We start from the raw sequence: 21,475 nt of genomic DNA on the forward strand, positions 1-21,475 counted from the left end.
GGTGATTGATGACAACACAAGCTCGAGTATGTATAAAAGATGAGTGAGGTTCTCAACATGCTTGGCTCATATAAGCAATTGACAATAAGAACAAAGGAGGGTTAGGCATGCTTATATGATCCAAGCCAACACAATGTACTCACGAGGTATGAAATAAGCATAAGTACACAAAGTAAAACTCATTTGTATCAGAGTGAAACGCAGATGCAAAGCAAATGAGCATAATCAAGTGACATGGCATATATATCAAGGAAGAGAGCACACATGTCACATAAGTCTCACAATCACACATATTTTACATATAACATAATGCATGCGAGTAAACATGAATGCATGAAGTATCACACACAAAAGAACGAGTCCATCTCACGTGCCCCCCTAAATTTAACATACTCGCTCCCACTCCCCCTTTGGTGTCAAGCACCAAAACCTAAGGGTCAGACGGTGGGGTAGCAGCAGACGTGTCAAGCACTGAGGTGTGGTGAGAAATATGAAACTGAGCTGCATCATCCTCGGACCCTGAACTCGGAGCGGTCGAACCCTCTATCACTAGAAATGGAGGTGAAGCAGTCTAGGTCTGCTCAGTGGACTCGATAGCTAGGGTAGCCTATGGTAACACTAAATCTATGGTAGTAGCCTGACCCTTTGGCTTAGAAGGTGTCACTAGAGGAAGTGGAGCCACAACTGCCGCTATCGCTGAAACCTCAGGGGTGGGAGTGACTATCAGAGGCGGCTCGGACGAAGAAATAGAGGATGGGATCATCTCAGTAGTCCCTGTGACCAAAGCGGCTGTGGTAGGAGCAGGGACTCGAAACTTAGGGGGTGTAGGTTGTCCTATGAGCTCACTAAAAGTAGCACCCAAACTCCTAAAGACAGGGTTGTCCATCACTAGCACTGACATGGACTAAGTAGGAGTGAAGCCTGTGACTATAGGAGTGAAGTGTTGAGCCTTCTCTGTCCTTGGTGAAGCGAACCACTAAGACAACTACTCTATAGGTGAGGCAAACTATGTAGTCGGCTGTCCTTGACTCTGAAACCCACTAGACTATACAACTAGAGTCACTAGGGTAGTAGTAGTAGGCTGACCGAGCTGCAATGCGGGCTGGTGAGGAGCAATCCCTATGGCAGAAAAGACATGCTGCATGAACCCAAGAAACTGCTGCTAAATGGCTAACTACTGCTACTGCATGGCCTGCTACTACTGCTGAAACTAACCCTGGCATGCCTGCACCTAAGTAATGGCAGCTGCTATCTCCTATGCCTGACAAGCCTGGTTCTGCCGCATGCGCTCAAGTATAGCTAGCAAGGTGGGGTCTGTCTACGGCGGCTATGGCTATGGTGGAGCTAAGCTAGAGCCACTTGCCTCTCTATCATGTGCACATGGTGGCATATGTGGGATAGGCTGGTAGTCCTCATCTAAGCTATTAGTTGGGTCGCTCTCAACCACGTCCTCCTACTGTGCCTCTAGCTGCTCTAGCTCTGTCTCGACAATGGCCCTAACGACATCGATTTGCTCAGCTACAGTCTCTGGCACCTCTGGTCTATGGCTCGGCAAGCCAGGATCCTCCCATGACTATGATGTAATAGCTGGCTCATATCATACTATGGGAACTCTGTAGTAGCATCGCTCAACTCAACCACTATCTCTAGGGACTTCTGTGAAACTATCTACCTAATAAGAAATGTGATCTAGTGAGCATATGGCAACTGACGATGGCCTCAAAAACCCTCTGCTAAGGTATCCTCCATCTCTGAAAGCATCACATCCCAAATGTCAAACACTGTATGGGAGACCAAGTGATGGACTAGCCAAAGCTGAATATGGGTCAGTCCCTATTGGTAGCCACTCCTTGGGAGCAAAGACCTCCTCATGACTGCATCAAGGATACTAGCAGTAGGTGTAAGGTCATGCGGTGTCTAGCTTGATCCCTCTCTAAATGGCTTAGTGAAGCAAGCCCTAACTAAGTCTATAGGTGGTACTAGTCTGCCATGAGGGCGTCTTGGTGGCTCTGTCTCTCCATAATAGATCTTGTGAATCCAAATAGGAGACTCTAGAATCCTCAATATCTCTCTAGCCCTCTAGCTTTGTAGACTGTAGTCACAGCCTCTGAAGGCAAAGTGAATGAACTTATGCCTTGGGTCAATCCACAAGGAAGCATAAAACTCTCTGACCCATGACGGAACATACCGACCAGTCCATCCTAGAAGATCTACCAGACCTAGCAGGTAGCTGAGGTGGGGATGGATCTGCTCTCCTACAACAACAACTATAGCCTCTAATGAGCAAACTCTCTATGATCTGAGTGCCACACCACTATTGAGGTAGGCATTGTAGAAATCCTCCTGCAGCACTGTGTAGAACGGCTCTGAAGCACGCTCATCCTGCCTTGGCGGAAACCACTCCTCAAACTCCACAAAACAGAGCTGCTGCACCTACCTAGCTGTGGCTGCCCTTAGGTCCAAGTGTACCACTAGAGGCAGACCCTATGGTTTGGGAGGTGGACAAGAGCCACGTCTCTATGTCTGAGGCCTCAGTGACACCTAGGTGCGAGTGCGACTAGAGCATCAAAGTCATGGCTGCTCTGCCTCCTCTTCCTGCTGCTCGGTCTCCTCTAGAGGCTCAACCTCCTCCACTCGAGTGCCCCTAGTGCACCCTCTAGAGCAACACGCTGACCTCTAAGAAAGATAGTACCAGGAGGACTACTAAGAGTAGCCTCAAGCTGCTCAACTATAGTCCTCTGAACTGGTGACAACTTATCACCAACGCGAGTACCACTGCCTCTACCACCTCTCTCAGCATGCTCTACGGCGATGGCCACTACTACTGCTTTCTCTGTCTCTATATCACCTCTCTTGCGCTTCTTCTTTGTAGTGGTCTTCTTTGGCCCCTTCCCCTTTTCCTATTCTATCAAGCGAGGAGGACGCCTCTCATCATCATCATCAGGACCACCCTCGACATTCTTGCAACGAGCCATATCTGACACTGAAAGGAACCACTGAACCTAAGAGAACTCACTGCCAAAAGATACAACTGTTGCTGACCACTAACACTTCCCCTAGATCACTATCGTCTGTCACTCAAGAGGCTTGGCCTTTGTTTCGTACTCGTGGGCTAGGCCCCAAGTTTATCTGCCACTGAAACACTAACAAGCAAACTCACTGCCCAAACTCGCTGCACAAGATAGACTAGGAAGTATATATAAGCAACATTATATACTAGAGGTGCGATGGTCCTTAGAAGAAGCAAGCAATTAGGTAAGTGAACAGATGGAATAGTTTGCTACCTTAGATCAAGTCTGGGACCTATGAAAGGATGAGGCACCGAGCGTGGGGGGCACCACACGGGAATCGACAATGTCACTGCATAGAGATACGGCCAAATGAAAGGATCAAGCAATGAACTGGATGTGGTTTAGGCATTATAACGAACACCTAGCGAGCGACAAGGGAACTCACCTAGGGAATTATGGCAATCGGCCAAGGGAACGTCGAAGATGGGCTTACGTGTTCGCTGGAGTCAAGAGAATCAACGGTGAGGTCGATAGAAGGACCACGATGGCGGTGGCGATGACCCATGGCAGCTGAGGTTAGGGCACCGCGGTGGTGATGGAGGGGCGTGAGCATGGGTAGAGCAGCGGCCATAGTGGCTACGCTGTGCATGGGCACGTGGAAGGGCATTCGGAGTGACGCGGCGGTGGCACTAGGGTTTAGGCGAATGTGGCAGCGCAACGTGGGTGCGATGGTGCGACGTGAGGGCGCGGGTGTGGCGTGGATGTGGTGGTGCGGCATGGGTGCGGTGATGCGAGGGCGTGGGCATGTGAGGGAGAAGAAGAAAAGGATGTGTGGGCTCCAACGTCAGACAGAGAAAATATAGATCTATTTTGCTTTGACAGTTGTGGCTAGACGCATAGGTGAAAATGACCGACACTGCCCCCTCCCGGAGTCCAGTCAAGTACAGAGAGGTCCAAAGAGCCTCAAAACATGACCGGACATGTCTGATTACCCTGGACCAGACGCAGCCTAGAGTCCGGTCATTCCTGTGTTCCAACTTGCCCTAACCTGACGCAGATTCAACTTGTCACCAGACATGGATGGAACACTATTCATTGTCCGGTCTTCTTCAGCACTTGTATCTCCTCCTGATGTACTGACCGAACGCTACCATGGGTGAGTCCAGTCCCTGCATCCGATCCATCTTCCACAGTAGTTTCTTCTCCTTTCTACACGACACTTTCTCCCAATCAAGTTCCAACTTCGATAAAGACCAAAATAACCACAAATTGGGACAGATATGGGAGAGCTCTCTCAAACCCTCAATTTTTTTTCAAAATAATTTGCCTTTGGCTATAATTCATTTTAGAAAAAAAAGCAACAAAAGAGGTGAGGAGCAACATGTGGCCACCCAATAGGGTTTATAACCAATAGGAGCTTCAAATGCTCTCTCTATTTATGGACGAACACAATGGATGCTCAAAACAATAACCGAAAAGAAATGACAAAGCAACACACATGCGTATACAATGCAATACTTAAAAGAAAAACTAGTTGCTCATCAAGTTTGATCCAAAGTTAAGCTTCTTCACACGCTTTTTGGCGGTTATCTTAACCATGTTAGACAAGCCCTAAGTGCATTACTAAAAATTAAACATGTTTTATATTACAATGCAATGCAAAGGACAACACAGGCTCCATTTTTTGTGAAGTTACTTAGATTAAGCACATTGAGCTCATTCCTTAACTGACAAAACATAGCCTCATCTAGCGGTTTTGTAAAGATATCTGCCAATTGATCCTCGGTCCTTACACATTCTAGTGATATATTATTTTTAGCAACATAATCTCTAATAAAGTGATGACGGATATCTATATGCTTGGTGCGAAAGTGTTGAACCGAGTTATTAGCAAGTTTTACCATGCTTTTATTGTCACACAAGAGAGGTACTCTTTCTAGAACTACACTATAGTCTAGAAGAGTTTGCTTCATGTAAAGAATTTGTGCACAACAAGCACCCATGGCAATGTACTCCGCCTCGGTGGTGGACAAGGCCACACTATTTTGCTTCTTAGAGGTCCAAGACACTAGTGATCTACCAAGCAAATGGCACCCTCCAGATGTGCTTTTTCTATCAATTTTGCAGCCGGCATAATCCGAATTGGAATAGCCAACTAGTTGGAATCTAGCTCTTTTGGGATACCAAAGACCAATGCTTGGTGTGTGCTTAAGGTACCTAAGGATTCTTTTAATGGCAACCAAGTGAGCCTCCTTAGGATTAGCTTGAAATCTAGCACATATACACACACTAAACATGATATCGGGCCTAGATGCGGTCAAGTATACCAAGCTACCAATCATAGAATGGTAGATAGTTTGATCAACCGATTTATCTCCCTCATCTAGGTCGAGATGTCCATTAGATGGCATTGATGTCTTGATTGGCTTACATTCATCCATTTTAAACCTCTTGATAAGATCCTTGGTATATTTTTCTTGAGAGACGAAGATCTCTTCTCTCATTTGCTTGACTTAAAAACCAAGAAATAATGTAAGCTCTCCAATCATAGACATCTTGAACTCCTTCGACATCAATTCACCAAACTCTTTGCAATAGTCTTCATTTGATAAGCCATATATGATATCATCAACATATACTTGACAAATGAAGATCTCTCCCTTAAGTTCTTGGTGAATAGTGTGGTGTCGACCTTTCCAATGGTGATGCCCTTCTTAATTAGGAAATCTCGAAGGCGCTCATACCAAGCTCTTGGGGCTTGCTTTAGCCCATATAGCGCCTTGGACAACCTATAAACATGATTAAGATATCTAGAGTCTACAAACCCGGGAGGTTGATCAACATAGACTAGTTCATTTATGAAGCCATTTAAAAAAGCACTTTTAACATCTATTTGATATAATTTTATTTCATGATGAGATGCATATGCAAGAAGGATATGAATGGCTTCAAGTCTTGCAACTGGTGTAAAAGTCTTTCTAAAATCCAACCCTTCAACTTGAGAGAACCCCTTTGCAACTAGCCATGCCTTGTTCCTCACAACGATGCCTTGATCATCTTGCTTGTTGTGGACACCCACTTTGTTCTAATGACTCTTGCATCTTGTGGTCGCTCTTCAAGTGTCCAAACTTCATTGCGGGTGAAGTTATTCAAATCTTCATGCATGACATTTATCCAATCCGGATCTTGAAGAGATTCTTCTACATTTTTAGGATCAATACAAGAAACAAACAAGTGATGTTCAATAAACGAAGCAAATTTTTTAGAGCGAGTCATTGCCCCCTTTGAAGGACTCCCTATGATGAGATCTTGTGGATGTGCTTGTAGTAGAGGTGAATTTCTTCTATCAACCACTTGAGGAAGAGGTTGTGGAGCATCAACATCTTAAGCTTGTGCCACCATTTGATCATAGGAGACATGAGTATCTTCATTTTCTACTCTCCCATCTTTATCATCATCTTGTGGCACATTTGATGAAGAGGGTGGATCAATCACTTGTACATCATCTTTGGGCTTGATGTCTCCAACCGGAATGTTCTTCATGGCCTCCCTCAATGGTTCATCACCTACATCATCAAGATTCTCATGTGCTCCTTGGGAGCCATTAGATTCATCAAATTCCATATTATATATTTCTTGAACTAAGCCAGTGGCATGATTAAATACTCGATATGCTTTGGACTTTGATGAGTAACCAACAAAAAATCAATATCACAACGTCTTTGGAACTTTCCTAGGTGTTGCCACTTCTTGTAGATGTAGCATTTGCAACCAAACACCCGGAAAAATGAGACGTCCGGCTTCTTCCCATTGAGAAACTCATAAGGGGTCTTGCTAAGAAACTTTTGGAGAAATAGGTGGTTGGATGCATAGAATGCGGTGTGGATAGCTTTCGCCCATAGATCTTGAGGTGTATTGTACTCATCAAGTATTGTTCTTGCAAGGGTGATTAGTGTCTAGTTCTTTCACTCTACTACACCATTTTGTTGAGTGTAGGTTGCGGAGACCTCATGCTTAGTAGCAACTTTATCATAATATGCTTCAATGTTTGTGTTGTCAAACTCTTTCCTGTTGTCACTTCTTGAGCTCCACTTTAAATTTATTTTGTGCTCTCTTGGCAAACTTCTTGAAACATGCGGCCACTTTGGTCTTGTCATGAAGGAAGAACACCCAAGTGTATCTAGAGTAGTCATCAACTATCACAAGGCAATAGAGATTGCCTCCCAAACTCTTGTAAGTTGTTGGTCCAAATAGATCCATGTGGAGAAGCTCTAGTACTCTTGTTGACATATAAGCTTTGGTTGGATGAGTGTTTGCAACTTGCTTCCAGCTTGACATGCACTATAAAGCTTGTCCTTTTCAAATTTTACATCCTTCAAACCTCTCACCAATTCATTTTTCATTAACTTCTTGAGTGAGCTCATCCCAACATGTGCAAGTCTTCTATGCCAAAGCCACTCAAGTGATGTTTTAGTGAATAAGCATGTCTTCAAGTTTGCATCTTTGGAGGTGAAATCCACTAGATATAGGTTGTTGTATCTAAAGCCCTTGAATATAACTTGATCATCATCTTTCTTTGACACAACCACTTCCTTCTCGGTGAACAAATATTGAAAACCAAGATCACACAATTGACCAACGGATAGCAAGTTGAAGCTCAATGAAGCAACATATAGCACATTTGATATTGATTGATCATTTGATATTGCAACTTTGCCCAACCATTGTACTTTGCCCTTTGAATTGTCACCAAATGTAATCATTTCTTGACCATCTACTTCTTCATCTAGTGAGGTGAACATACGAGCATCATCAGTCATATGTTGAGTACAACCACTATCAATAACCTAATGACTTTCACCGGTCTTGTAGTTCACCTACACACACAAGAGATCAAACTTGCTGTTTAGGGACCCAAACTTGATGAGGGCCCTTGACTTTCTCAACTAGTGACTTAGCAACCTAAATTTACTTAGGCCGATTCTTGTTGGGTGGACCCAAGAATATGACTTTCATCTTTCCACTAGAATCTTTTCTAAGCATGTAGTGAGCATTAAAGGCAAAGGGTCTAGCATGCTTGAGCAAGGGTTATGCTGGTGGAGTTTCACACTCATGAGCAAAGTTGCCTTCTTATCCACACTCAAAGCATCTCTTTAGTTTAGGCTTTGACTTGTATTGTTGTTGATGTTGAACTTGAGCTTTATTCTCTTGATTTGCCAAGAACCCAATGCCACTTCTATCCATCTTCATCATAGTGTTCATAAGTAGCTCACTTTGGAGATATTGGCCTCTTGTGAACTTGCTCAAACCAGTCTTGAGATGCTCTTTCTCCAACTTAAGTTTCTTGTTTTCTTCTCTAAGTTCATCATGGTTCTTCTCCATCTTGAGTTTCTTGTTCTCTTCTCTAAGCACCTCATTCTCAAGTGTCATATCATGATTATTGTCAAGATTCTCTATCACAATTGTGTTGGTGGTTGATATCTTTTCAAGATCCTTCTTGAGCTTTTCATTTTCATTCTTGAGCTTGACATAATCATCATAGTTGTTAGATTCAACCACTTTCTTGCCTTTGCTACTAGAACCTTGCTCAATGCTCTCAACAATCAAGCCATCACATGATGTGGCTATATCAATCTTAACAACATTGTTGGTAGCATCATGTGTCTCATTTGGCAATAACTCATGAAAAAGAACAAGATTACCATGATTAATCTTGAGATTAGCGTACTCTTCTTTTAGCAAGTTGTAACTAGTGGTGAGTTCATTGTGTATCTCCTCAAGTTTATCATGTTTTTCTCTAAGCTCCCTTTTAGAGGTTTTGAGTTCCTTGAGTTTGGATGACACAATTTTGTTCTCTTCTCTAAGCTCATCATCAGCTTTTTCGGCTATGTCATACTTTGCTAAGAGTGAGTCATTCACAAGTTCTAGCTTCTCATTTTTAGTTTTTGTGTTTCTAATAATTTTAGTGTATTGGTTTAACAATTTCATAAGATCATCATAAGAAGGTGATTCAAATTCTTCATCACTATCACTACCATTCTTATCATCACTAGCATTGTCATCACCACCACTACCATCATCATTTTATACCTTTCATTCATCCTTGGCCATGAGGCATAGGTGTGTAGAAGATGATGACGATGGTGTCGGTGAAGGTAGTGAAGACCCAATTACAAGAGCGGCCACCTTCTCCTTCTCATTTTACTTTCATCATCGGATGAGCCGCTTGATGATTCAATGTCCGTGAACCAATCACCAACAATATAGACCTTGCCATTCTTCTTCTTCTTGTGAAATTCCTTCTTCTTGTCATCTTTCTTCTTGTATGGCTTGTTCTTCTTCTTCTCAACATCATCATCACTTGAGTCATATTTCTTGCCCTTGTACTTTTTCTTATACTTGTCTTTCTTGGGTTTGGGGCATTGATGAGCTAGATGACCAAGATCTCCACAATTGTAGCAATCCATTTTGAAGATGGGCTTCCTTCTACTACTAGTGAAAAATTTCTTCTTCTTGCCATTAAACTTGACACCATTCTTGTTTAGCTTCTTGAGCATCTTGGCGGTTCTTCTCACCATGAGAACAAGGCTTGCATCATTAATCGCATCATCACTTGAGGTATCATGATCAACTTTTGCTTTGCCCCTCTTCTCTTGGCTAGCCTTGAATGCCAAATCTTTCTTCTTTGTGGAAGAAGAGCCATCTTGTGGAGTGATGTGCATGTACATCTCATGTGCATTGATCTTCCCCAATATTTGAGTTAGTGTAGCGGTGGAAAGATCGCCTTGATGAAGCACCATCACAATATGCCCATACTTGTTAATGGGGAGGACACTCAAGATCTTTCTCACAACATCAGATGGTTGCATTTGAGTGAGTCCAAGCCCATTGACCTCCTCTACAAGAACATTCAAGCATGAATACATTTCATTAGCACTTTCACTAGGAAGCATTTCAAATGAATTAAGCTTCTTCATCATGAGGTGATAGCGTTCCTTACGCTCACTCTTGGTTCTCTCATGGAGCGCAAAAATGTTCGACCATAGTTGATGGACGTCTTTGTGGTTCCACACATGGTTAAAGATATCCTTGCAAAGGCCTCTAAAAAAGTGTTTCTAGACTTTGCATTCCACTTCTCGTAGTGAATCTCATCACCATGAAGGTTAGCGGGATCCCTAGGTGTTGGAAAACCTTGTGAGGTGGCTCTAAGCACTCTAACATCTAGAGCCTCTAGGTACGCCTCCATGCGAATTTTCCAATAAGGAAAGTCATCTCCCTCAAAGACGAGAGGGGGTCTATCCCTATGGGACATCTTGCTCTAGGCGGTTAAGCCTAATTCAAGGAGCATGAGGCTTCGATACCATTTGAAAGGATCAAGATGCCTAAGAAGGGGGGTGAATTGGACTTATTCTATTTTTTTTGTAATAAGTAAGCCCTACACTTAGTCTATTTCACCCTCTTGTGCCTAGAAGTGTTTCTATTGTTCTACCACACAAAAAATTTGCACAATAGGTTTCAACTATACTCTACCTTGGCAATTCAAAGAATGTAAAGATATGAATTGAATTGCTCAAATGTAAATGCTCAAAGTTAAGAGAAGGAGAGGAACGCGATGATGTTTTTCTGAGGTATCAAAGAGTCGCCACTCCCCACTAGTCCTCGTTGGAGCACCCGCGTAAGGGTGTAGCTCCTCCTTGATCTGCGCAAGAATCAAGTGCTCTCTACGGGCTGATTCTTTGACACTCTGTTGTGGTGAATCGTCCACAACCGCTCACAACACGACTTGGGTCATCCACAAGCTTCGCCAGATGATCACCAAGCTTCCAATCATCACCGAGCTGTCTAGGTGATGACGATCACCAAGAGTAATAAGCACAAACTCTCACATGACTAAGACAAGACTAATGAGAAAGGTGGATGCACACTTGCTACTCCCTATGCACTAATGAGGTCCTTAATCTTGGATTATCAAATCTCAATCACCCCACTAGGCTCTTGCTCTCCCTTGCACTCTAAAGGTGTTTCTCAGCTGAACAAATGGGTAAGAGGGCTAAGTTGGACGAGTGGGGAAGTATTTATACTCCTCACTTCAAAACATACCCATTGGGGTCCAACTCAACACATTTCGAGGTGACTGGACTCTGACCAGCGTCCGATTACCACTCATATGACGCGTCTGGTCAGCAATTTCCTTCTCTGGATGTTTACTGTTGTTGATCGGACATGGCCTCTAGTGTGTCGGGTCACAGCGTCCGACCCTTCGTGAGTGCTGCTTGCTCTATAGTTGCACACACCTGCGCGTCCGATCCTGACTAGGAGCCAGCGTCCAGTCGATGAGTAAGCCCTAGCTGCACGAGCTAACGCTGACTGGACGCGGCACCTATGCGTCTGGTCTAGCGTCTGGTCATCATCCAAGTCTCCATTCACCTCAAATTCTACCAACTTTGTGAACGGCAACGACTTCAACTGATCTATGAGCTATCCTTGAGCTACCTAGTGCTAAGTTTGACAAGTGTGCATCACACCTAAACTATTAGATTCACCTAGGTCAAGTTACTAGTTCATACCCCCCTTAATAGTACGACCAAAGAAAAAACAAAGTCCTAAACTACTGGTCGTCGCTCCAAGTGTCTCTCTAACGTTAAACGACACTTAGAACTAGTTCGTCGCCCCGGGTGACGACGTAGCCGAGGACGTAGCACGACTGGCCGCCACCCTCGGGGGTCTCGCCGGAGTCCCCCAAGCGGAGCGCGAGGAGCACCGAGCTGAGCGTGAGGAGGAGGACAACGTTGAGGTTCACGAAGGTGATCGGGTGGTGGACGATGACGACGGCGAAGACAAGCGTGAAGGCGAGCTGCATGGATAGCAGCAGCGATGATATGGACATGGGCAGGAACGAGGAGCTGTACGAGAACAGCAGGTTGTTGACGCCCATGAGGGCGCCGATGCCTAGGCAGACGGCGAGGAACCTCCGGGAGAACCACAGGAACGGCGCGGCGCGGCGGCGGGACGGCCGGAGGCGAAGAACACGGCGGGGACAAGCAGCGGGAACCCGACCGACTGCACCAGCGTGACGATCCACCGGTTCTGGCCGCCGTGCGCGAAGTAGTACCGGGACAGAAGGCTCGCCGCGACTGAACCCACCAGCAGCGCCGCGTAGTTCGCCGCCAGGAGGGCTATCCGACGGCGGCGCGCACTGGTGATCGCCATTGCAGATAATGGCTCGTCGCGGAGGCGTAAGCAATGATGGCAGCGGCGGCGGCGGTGTTGGTTGTAAGTGGGGCGATTTGCTCGATGACGATGAGAACGAATGAGATCGAGATTTTGGAGGAAACAAAGACTCTATATATATGGTAAACGGCCTAGTTTACTGGACAAAATGTGGATGGATCGGTTATCTCCTGGGAGATATCGAAAATGGATGAATCGGTAGTGAGTTTCCGTGCGAGAATTTTGGGCTTTCAGTTGCTACTAATGCTCGTTCAACGACGTCCTTATTTCCGGTGGCTTCCCGTCTGTCCCCGAACATACAAGGCAGTTTACATCATAAGTATAAGATGTATCCAATCCATTTCTACTTTTTTATGAACACTATTATGCTCCCTACGTTTCAGAACGTATTACGTTTTTATCCCAAGTTAAACTTCTATACTCCATAAATATATCATCATATCAGCATATTACGTTTCAGAACGTATTACGTATTTCTTTAACCATGTTTAAAGAGAAAAATATATCATATCAACTACATCAAATTAGTTCCATTAAATCGCCATAAATATATCTTAACAGTGTATTTATTGAGTAACGCAGATGTCAATGTATTTTTTGTGATTTTTTGTTAAAGTTAAAAGTAGTTTGCCTAAGGAAAAAAAATTAAAACCACCTACATTTTGTTAGATCATATGGAAGCTCATCGAAGATTTACCTCGCGTCGTGAGACACTCATGAAGAACAAAGACTGTATGATTGGTGTTTGTTGCCCTTCCATCTCTTCTTGAGGTGCCTCTCAAGGTTTAGCGGTACATTTCTAGAGGCTGCTCGGTTCTAAATTGAGTCGCCTCTAGAAAAGCTCTCGTTGCTAAAAATCAATTCTGTAGTTGTGAACCATGCTGAGATGATTAGAAATCAGTAATTTCCTTACCTGACATCTTGCTGGAATGAGCCAATTTTTCTATCACTCGATCCTCATTGGCTAGTTGAAAAAAAATCTTTCTTTGGTTTGCTTCTGAATTTTGTTCGTATTACGAAACATGACCTAGTATGGGCATCTGTCCAGGTGTATCTGTGTACTAACATAATTGACAGAGAGACAGATATAAGACCTCTATGACTCTCAGGGGAAAAAAATGAACATCAAGGTGATAAACAAACAAGTGTAGAATTGGAGATTTGTTGGTGTTGGTGTACTTGTAGGCTCAAAGAGACTTGCACGTCACACCAGTCACCGGCTCACCGGTAGGATGCGGTGATGCGCGGTCGCGGCACCAGGCCATGAGGGGCGAGCGCAAAGCCGCAACGTGAGAAGGTGAATCATTCGGCAGGGAGAGCAATTGATTTGCAAGCAGGTGACTTTTGGGCTTCTGAGCTTGTGTTGCCTGCTTGAGTCCACAACTCCACGTCCAGTAGCGGGCTCGCGGCTTGCTGGCCTTTCGCCTGTGCCTTAGCCATACTGTCTACTTGCAAATGAAACAAGATATGTATTCTCTCTCTCTCTCTCTCTTTTGAGACGGAAGCTTTTATTAAATCAAAAGTGCAGTACATTGAGTTGATACACAGACTTTGAAACACTCCGAGATGCATGTATTCTCTTGCGGGATGGGATGCATTTGCCAGGGTCAACTTTTAAATTTTACCAGGGTCTAAACTGGCACGAAAACAGAGGATACTATAGTAGCCTGTTCGTTTGGCTGTAGCTTGTCGTAAACGATCGTAAATTTCTAGCCGGAACAGTATTTTTCTCTCACACAAACCAGCCAGCAGTACTTCTTCACGAATCAGCAACGATACGAACCAGCCAACCGAACAAGCAGTAGGTCATCGGGTCAGCCAACCCTGACACGCTATGTCCAACAGTTTTCAAAATAAAATTGATAAATTAATGAGTTTTACGAATGACTATTTGTTGGATTTCTCCAACAGTTTCTGAAATCTCGCTCCTAAAATATAGAAGACAATTTTGTATTAGAAATCTCTGATTGCTTTTAAATCGCTCTAATCATTTTTGTACTTTCTTTCTTTCTTATATATTTGCATTCGGAACCCTATCCTACTCTCTATTCTTTGTCGTGTCCTCCACCTCCGTATTGGTCGATGCATACGCATGCATATAAATCCGCGCAATGGGGTCCCTTTCCCAAGTACGAAAAATTGAGACTTGAGATAGGGTATTGTTGGAGAGTAGTTTTTTCAATCTTGCCAAAAAAAATCAAGATTGGGAGTGGATTTTTGAAACTCTTGGAGATACAATGTATATTCACCGCCCCGTGAGTTATAAATTTGTGCCAAATGGTTCTAAAATTCAAATTTAGATGCAAACTTTATGGCCCATGTCTGGAGAAGATGTAGGGATGTGAATGGGCCTACAGTGATGGCTATAACAAGAATGTGGTGGCGAGGAGGAGGGGGTGCCGCTATGGCGCTATTCATGTGGTGGCAACTACAAGCTTGGATTGTGCAAGACTAGCTATAAGCAAATATATGATGAGCCAAGAAAAGGAAGAAGGATTATATCAACAGAGGTAGTCGTGGATGAGTTTCGCGGATGGTGGAGCATGGGATGGTCATACAAAGCTCAAAGGTATTTCTGTGATTTTTTTTAACCAAAAAAAGACGGCCAATTTTTTAACGCCAGTATGTACGGTGCTTTTGTAGATTGGTAGGGTGGGATAGGTGTTTTTATTTCTCTTTTTCATGTGTAGACTGATTAGAGCTTAGAACTAAGAAGATCAGGTGGATGGAAATAATATATTCCATCTGTTCTACAAATCGAGTCAAATTTGTTACACGTACATCAACGGTGACTGTTATTTTGGGACCGAAGGAGTAGCACTTGGTAGTACTGATCGATGTGAGTTCTCTCTCGTCTCCCAAAAAATAAATTGAAAAACAAATTTCAAGTGCTGCCACTCGATGGAAATATGCAATAATGGTAGTGGCAATCGTAGCCACAAATCGATCAGACCCTTCACTCAATCGCCATCACTATCCATTAAATCACTAATTAGAGCATGCGCCATGGATCGACAAATAATATAATGTCATATATAGTCATAGGGATAAACATGGATGCCGCACATATGATATATATAGCCAGTTTGAAAGGGATATCGCCGTACGTACCCTCGTTAGGATTTAGGAAGTAGACTGAGCGAAGTCTGATTGCACGCATCCGTCTATCATGGCCCGTTCTCGTGTCCTTAGTCCCGGCTTAATTCGTTTCTTTTTTTATTCGAAACAGTATTTTTCTCTGACAAATTCCTCTATGTTCATCCAGATTCTTCTAAAATTCCTCCAAGCGAACGGGCCCACGCGATTTCCATTTGCAGCAGATGACCGTGCCATATATAAATATAATTACTGATGGCCGACAACCTTTTGGATCGTGTGATCATCTATCCCCATCCACATATCTGCAGCGGTACAGCAACTTCATATCATGAGCGATGAGGACGCCAATCATATGGGCAACTGATCAACACCGTCATATATATCCCTGATCGAGCTATATATATACATAGTTACATACAGCCACATTTCTGTTCTGTACAGCCAAATGGTTACAAGTACATTTTTGAATGTTTATGTGCTAAGATTACATTGCGCAAGTTATTGCAGAGCACCAGGATGTAGCAAAGTTCCAAACTGGGACAGCTAGCAGCTACTGGACACCAAGTTCTGATCAGAATTGACCAGTAAACCATCTGAAAGAGTAGGATTAGGGAATACTCAATGATTACTATGTTGGATCAGCGTTTACATATATAGGCAATGTGGGAGGCTAGGTAGGCCCACACGCCATATTACATTCCAACACTCCCCCACAGTCTGAACTAGGAGCACCACGAACATTGAGACTGGACCTAAACTCCGTAAAGAGTTTGGCAAGTGACCGGACGCTGACAGTGTCCGATCAGTGTTCGCGGCTTCTAACGGTCAGGACGACCGGACACGTCCGGTTAGGACGACTTCAGCGTCCGGTCAGTAGCAGAAAAGCGGGATTTCGTCCCAACGGCTACTTTCTCCATGGGGCTTATAAATAGACCCCCCAACCGGGCATTTAGGAAGTGTGGAGCTGAGGAAACATACCAAGGGTGTTAATACACCATTTTAGTGATCTCCACTTGCATAGAGCTTAGTGATTCATTAGGTGATTAGCGTAGGTGCTTTGCGAAGTGCTTAGGTTGATTACACCATCGCTCATGCGCTTGCTCTAGGTTTAGGCCTAGTGTTTAGTGAGGTTTGCATACCTCTTACCACTCGGTGCTTGCGCGCACCATTGTTGTACATCGGAGGGGCTTGAAGTCTTGCGAGATCACACCAACCGCGTTTGTGGTGTGGCCGCCACCGTGTACCAGAGGGAACAAGGTCCGCGGCGTTTTGGCCGGAAGCTTGATAGTGAAGACGGCGGGGAGCATCCGGGAGAGGCTTGCCGAGAGGCACGTCGGAGACCCACTTGCGCGTGGGGAAGGCCCGAGGCTATCTACGGAGTTACCCGACTGGGAGCTTGGCCCTTGCGAGGGGCTCCAACGAGGACTAGGGGAAGCTTGCGTGCTTCTCGATACCTCGGTAAAAATACCGGAGTCGTCGACGGGAGTTTGCATATCTCTACCTTGCTCTTTAGCTTCCGCATTTACATTGATTGAATTACTCCTTTTGCGGTAGAGATAGCAACACACTAGCAAAACCGTAGTTGCACATTTATATAGGTTATCTTTTGCATAGGTTTTGCTAAGGTTAGAAAAAGAGGCCATAGTTTAGAGTTAGAATTTTAAGTTGCCTAATTCAACCCCCCCCCCCCCCCACCTCTTAGGCGTCACGGTCCCTTCAAACTAGACTGAATGTCTCATCATAATCAATGCCCGAACGCTGTGTGAAACCGCGAAGCACCCACCGGGCTTTGTAGCGGTCAAGAGAGCCATCTGACTTGAACTTGTGACGAAAAACCCACTTGCCGGTGACAAGGTTGACGCCAGGAGGGCGAGGCACCAAGGTCCAGGTGTCATTTGCCTGCAAGGCGTTTAACTCGACCTGCATAGCAAGACGCCAGGCTAGATCCGAAAGAGCGGCACGGACGGACGAAGGTACTGGAGTGGTAGACGAAGCCGTCATGTGGAGATTAAGGCGATCCACGGATTGCCAAAAACCGTCCTTGCCACGGGTGCGCATGCTGTGCGCATTAGTGACAAGAACGATCACCTCCGTGGTCGTGGTGCTGGTGCGGCCGGTGGTACAGCCGGCGCCGCTGGCAACAACCTGGGACGCTGAGTCCGCAGGGGCAGCAGCACCAGCCGGACCGTTGGTAGGGGCGCCAGCTGAGGGGGGCGCGGTAGCACCGAACATCTAGGGCGCTGAGTCCGAAGGGGCAGCAGCACCAGCCGGACCCGTAGGGGCAGTAGCACCTGCCGGACCGGTGGTAGAGGCGCCAGGGGTCCCAGGTGCGGCATCCATGCCGCTAGGGAGACAGTACCTGCAGGCACAGCTCTTGGCCACATAGGCGAAGAGGAATCATCAGCATCATCCAATAGCTTCGGGAAAATGACCGGGAAAATGACCGGTGTACAAAATGACCGTACTAGCTTCGGGAAGTTACAGAGTAACAAAGAGATGACTTCCATTCCATGTACCTCACCAATAAAACTCACATTATTCATATCACTCTCTGGCTCTCCTAGAGCTGCTAACTGAACTTATTTCCGGACGAAGACAATAGTAGCTATTGACGTGTCAGATCGTGTGTAAGACGCTTCATCGTTCCATAGCAAAAACTAGGTCGACAGTCTGATCATTGAAGCCATTATTTCAGCATGCTGTTCTCATGAAGGACGCAGCTTTTGTCTTTTGACCGGTCCAGCTCCTTCTCTAGCGTCGTCCAGTAGTGTGAAGTACCACGATCGAGCCGTTATCGACAAGTGTCCACATCCACACCATCGGCAACAAAACTAGGCCACTAAACTATGAACGTTTTGAGGGCGTTTATTTATTTTTTTCATGTATTTTTTCTGATATTATGAGTGCTAGCTTCCCGGCGGTCTAGCCCTGAGCTATATATCTTATATAGGATTTTTGCCAATATATGGAAGGATGAGAAAGCAAAAGAAGTCATGTGTTAGTAAGGAAACAAGAGTTAGGCTCTTTGAGTGCCCTGATGCCAGAACTGTGAAAGAGCCTACCATGCATGAGAGTAAGGACCTAACTTGCTAGGTCGTCACTGTCTCTCTCTCTCATACATACTATGCAGCTACACAACTGGTGGATCAATTATGTAGAAAATCTAACACATTGACTTCACTGTGCTTTTATAGTTTGTGGTAAGTATATATAAAGACGGTTGGTAAGCAATCTTTTATTGTTATCTGTTACTCGCTGAACTGAAGGTGGCATATAAGTTTAGCTATAGCTCCCAGCAGCAACTCTGAACTAATGGAGATGCTTAGAACATATACTCCCATTAGATAGTATAATAAACATTGATTAACTGGTACATAGTTTTTTTTTTACTGATTTGGCAGTAAGTCAAGAGGAAAAAGAGAAAAGCAATATCTTCATGAAGAATTGAAGATATAGCTCGGGCACAAAATTGTACGATTATTGGAAATAGCACAAGGTGGGGCTTAATATTTGAAATTACTATTGGCTCCATTTCTTTTTATAAGGTGTATTAGGATTTTAGAAATCCTCTTAAATTATACTTTGCTTGACCATTAATTTTTCTAACAGTATGTCATCAAATATACGACCAAACCAATATTTTACAAAAGACATGTAAAATAAGAATCTAAAGATCCATCTTTTGTGCACTAAACATTACGCATATTTGAATTCATAGATAACTTTACACCCCAGAATTGAATTGGAGGGTTTACTTTTTCGGTCCACTGTATTGTAGATACAATACTATATTAAATTATCATAAGTTTAACCAAATCTAAATAATAATGGTAATAACAATGATTACAACGATGATATAAAATCCACTATTTTTTTAATAAGCGGCACCGGCCTTGGGCGTGGCCTTCATGGAGGCCAACGTGGGGAGCCTTGGTTCGAACCCTGGACCAGTAGCTCCACCCGTGGAGACTTTGCCAGCTGCTCTAGGCACTCTTCCCATAGAGTTGAGCGTAGCTTGGTTGTTTAGGTTTGCATTGAAAACCTATCCATCTAGATCCAAATCCTCGACTTTAAACAGATGCTTGCATTTTGCTCAATTGGTAGGCAATGTGCCCATCGACAGAAAAGCGTTGGCGACTTTACGGAGTTTGAGATCAGTCTTTCAGATGTGCACACAAGATAGAGTGAGTTTGTGTGTATGTAAATGTCTGCCTCTACATGTTGTGATTAAAAAAATAAATCCACTACCATTAAGTGCAAACATGCTTATATTTTGGGACAAGGCAATATTTTGCGGTTGCCACAGCAAGTGTTGACGCCTCCGTACGTCCCTAGCTCGCTCTTTACACAAAGCCACGCAAAATTCATACAGTTCGTGTCGCCTAATAAGTCTTTAATTTGAGAATAACACTAAGTATACGTACGTGCCACTCCGCCAGGTCTCCAGCCTCTAGCTAGAAGCTTTCCTCCCATGCCAACAACGTCGCACTCCACATCCTCAGTACAATACTCCTCACTCCTCGGCAGCACGAGGATATCAGTCACGGCAACAAACGCGTGTACCGATCGATACACAGCGATCTCCCTGACGAAACTAGTGCCGATCAATAGCAACGCTTGTTAACCGTACCGAAAAATGGTATCGCCGATCGTGTCTTTCCAAGCATCTTCCTCCTCTCGATTTCTTGCAATTCTCAATCAGCCAAATCCAAACGGCAACGAAAGCACACTAGCAACTGACGATGAATGTGTGTCACTACGTAGTGCTGCTGGCAATGGAAGCCTAGCCGGCGATCGAGCTGCCTATCAGGACACGATCAAAACACGCTCGAAGCGTGTCCGACTGGATGCGTGCACAATGCCACAGAGCGTATCTATCTATCCACCCGGCCGGCGTGCAGCGCAGTGCATGCTTTTGCCAGGCCGTGCATATGCCGTGTGATGTGATGGCTTGCATGGCTGACGCGCGCACAGGCACAGCGGCACGGCGTCGGCGTGGAGGCGCTCGGCGCGCGTGGCCCGGCCGCCCCCACCCGCCTGCGCGAGCTCGGCGCTGGCCTCCCACGCTCCGCACGTACGGCGTGCATGCACCGGGACAATGCCTCGCCGCGCCGCGCGTCCGGATGAGCACGGCCGCTCGCGACGCCGCGCGCTTGCTTGCGGCTAGGGGTCCCCCCCCTCCGATCGATGGCGACGACGATGAATGCATGATCTGTGGCAATCTTTTCACTTCTTTTTTCTTTAATTAACATTTTGCAAGTTTGCGCGACCGTGGCTCCAGAGTCCAGACTCCCGTCCGGTGTGCTCGATCCGATCCTACGGATGGGTGGTCACGACTATCTTGGCCCCATGTTTGGAGCTTTTCAGGTATCGTACGCGTTTGTCCACTTTGTCTTGGGGTGATCCCACACTGAACGCGATGGTGCGTTGCACAAACTTGCGTGAGCTCTAGCCTAGCTAGAGAGGGTGTAGTGTGGAGAAACAGGTGGGGGTTGTGTGAGGGCAGGAGGATGGTCATTTCTCTACTAGCAACATATGAATTTGGTACAGTATTCATGAATCGTTCGCAGAAGAATGTTTTTTAGGAACTTCGTAGAAGAATGTTTGATATAGCGGATGGTAAAATCAAAGATTATTTGGTACTTATACGATAATTTAAAACGATAGATGGCAATCTAGACTTATCTGTTGTTCGCTTCGCTAAAAAGTCATGGCTGAAAATACTATTCGCTGATTTATTGTGAGAGAAACATTATTTCTTCGCTGAAACAGTATGGCTTGTAACACAAGCGAACAGGGCCTATATATTTTAGCGCTCATGTTTATCGGCTTATCAGTACTCTTATATATGAAAAAGCTTCTTAAAATATTTTTTGTGAATAAATAAATTATTTATTTGTGCTAAAGAAAGTATGTGACCCTTCAAAAAAAATTAGATGTTATTTTTCAAGAACATGACTTCACATGTATTTCATTAAGAGAGTAACGAAAGAACGGTTTACACGACGTAGCTACGAGAGAAGCCATAGCGCAGCTTAAAGAACCACACAGGCAGTGGTTAAAGAAGCGCGGTAGGGAGAAGGCCCTCCGCCACAACCTAACCGACAGGACTTGTAAGAAAAATAACAACGCAG

General features: G+C 44.8%; 1 pseudogene; it reads right to left on the reverse strand.

Annotated features, from left to right (window-relative positions):
* Window positions 1–11,652: 11,652 nt before the first annotated feature.
* On the reverse strand, window positions 11,653–12,221 carry LOC136511246 (probable purine permease 4; annotated as a pseudogene).
* Window positions 12,222–21,475: the final 9,254 nt, after the last annotated feature.

This window comes from Miscanthus floridulus, chromosome 16, assembly GCF_019320115.1.
Source record: "Miscanthus floridulus cultivar M001 chromosome 16, ASM1932011v1, whole genome shotgun sequence".
Taxonomy (NCBI): domain Eukaryota; kingdom Viridiplantae; phylum Streptophyta; class Magnoliopsida; order Poales; family Poaceae; genus Miscanthus; species Miscanthus floridulus.